Consider the following 2,232-nt stretch of genomic DNA (forward strand, 5'->3'; position numbering starts at 1 on the left):
TTGTGTGTGGGGTGGGGGGGGGGGCTCTGCAGCTTACCTGGCTGCTTCTTGCTCTGACTGAGGGCTGCTGGGAGCAGGGGGTGGGGCTTGTTGCATGTGCCCGCCCCCTGGGCTCTTTACTGCCGGAGCTCCGCTCCTGTGCGCTCCTGCGGGAAATGACCCCTGGTGGTGATGATCCCTGGGCTTGGAGTTGAGTAGCTGAGGCAGGGCCGTACTGCGAGGAGGGCTCCAGGACTGCAAGTTACCGCCCAGCAAACTTGAGTTGATTTTTTATTTATTTATTATCCATTACTCCTCTCCGTGGGTGGTTGGGGGAGCTCCGTAGGCTTTCAAGCAGGGATCCCCAACCTTTATGATGCTGTGGGCACTTCTGGGATTTAGAGAGAGGATGGTGAGCATCAGTGTTCCCTCTAAGCTGACTTAGTGCGATATAGCTCAGTTTTTTAGCCTCCAGCTCACACATCTTTGTCTTAGCTCAGGAAGGACGGCTCCAGAGCAAACTAATTTCTGCAGTAGCCAAACCGCTGGCTCACAACTTTAATGCCGGTAGCTCCCAAAGTAGGATTTTTGCTCACAAGACTCTGCAGCTTAGAGGGAGCATTGCTCCTGAGCAGTGTTCCCTCTAAGCTGAGTTAGCGTGAGCTAGCTCACAGTTTTTTAGCCTCCGGCTCACACATTTTTGTCTTGGCTCAGGAAGGAGGGCTCGAGAGGAAACGAATGTATGCAGCAGCCAAACCGCTCGCTCACAACTTTAGTGCCAGCAGCTCACCAAGTAGAATTTCTGCTCACAAGACTCCACAGCTTAGAAGGAGCCTTGGTGAGCATCAACCCAAAATGGCGTCCAAGGAAGCCGAGCCAAACCCAAAGCAGCTGCCTCCGGAGGCAGAGCCAAATGGGGAATGGAGCCACAGGGTGACTGAGGAGAGTCCGGCTGCTGACCACTCCTCCTCCTCCAGAGTAAAATTCTTTCATTTGCATGAGGGAAAACAATAGCAAGCCCCGCCTCACCGTAGCCACGCCCTCTTTCTGAAAAGCTCATCAGGCAGCAAGGGAAATACATATTTCTTATGTTCTTATGCTCTAAACGTTCTCCCCCAATGTTGGTTTTCCTCTCCTCACACATGAAACTGCCTTACGCTGAATCAGACCATTAGTCTATCAAAGTCAGTCGTCTACTCAGACTGGCAGGCGCTCTCCAGGGGCTTCAGACAGAGGTCTCTCCCATCACCTCCTGCCTGGTCCTTTTTAACTGGAGATGCCGGGGACTGAACCTGGGGCCTCCTGCATGCCAAGCAGAGGCTCTGCCACTGAGCCACAGCTCCTCTTTACAGCTCTCCAGGGTCTCAGGCTGAGGTCTTGCCCATCACCTCCTGCCTGGTCCTTTTTAACTGGAGATGCCGGGGATTGAACCGGGGACCTTCTGCATGCCAAGCAGAGGCTCTGCCACTGAGCCACGGCCCCTCCCTCCTCAAAGGCCATACTCAAATGGCTTTGGATTGTTGCTGCCTGACCTGTCTGTTCAGGGGAGGATTGGAGCACCAAATGAAGGATGCCATGCCTTGGGTAGCGGCGTCTCAGTATTGTTGTTGTTGAGTCGCACAGTCGAGTCTGACCCTTCGCGACCCCATGGACCAGATCACGCCAGGCCCTCCTGTCTTCCGTCGTGCTCCAGAGTTTGCTTAATTTCGTGTTCGTTGCATCGACAACACTGTCTAACCATCTCATCCTTTGCTGTCCCCTGCTTCTTTGACCTTCAGTCTTTCTCGGCACCAGGGTCTTCTTCTCCAGTGAGGGCTCCCTTCTCATTCGGGGGCTAAAGTATTTGAGCTTCAGCTTCAGTCTCTGGCCTTCCAGGGAACAGTCTGGGTTGATTTCTTTTAGGACTGACTGATTCGATCTCCTTGCAGTCCAAGGGACTCTCCAGCACCATAGTTCAAAAGAATCTATTCTTCAGTGTCTCAAGTATTAGCTCTGTTTAATCCAGTAATTTAGAAAAGCTACTGCCAGAGGGGTTAATGCTGCAGGTATTGCTGCCTTTCCTACAGCATCAGATATCTGTTTGCCCTTAGGGACAGTTCTTCGGAGGCAGCAAACCAGTTGAAGGAGGTGGGAGGAGAGAAGGGGGTCACTGAGGCGTGAGGTTCTCTTGGCATGTTTTGCCTACTAAGTGTTCAGGAAGAGGAGTCATTGATTGTGACCACAAGACACAGAAGTGTACTGGATCCTCTCCTT

This window comes from Gekko japonicus, unplaced genomic scaffold (genome assembly GCF_001447785.1).
Source record: "Gekko japonicus isolate JY-2015 unplaced genomic scaffold, Gekko_japonicus_V1.1 scaffold1850, whole genome shotgun sequence".
Taxonomy (NCBI): Eukaryota; Metazoa; Chordata; class Lepidosauria; order Squamata; family Gekkonidae; genus Gekko; species Gekko japonicus.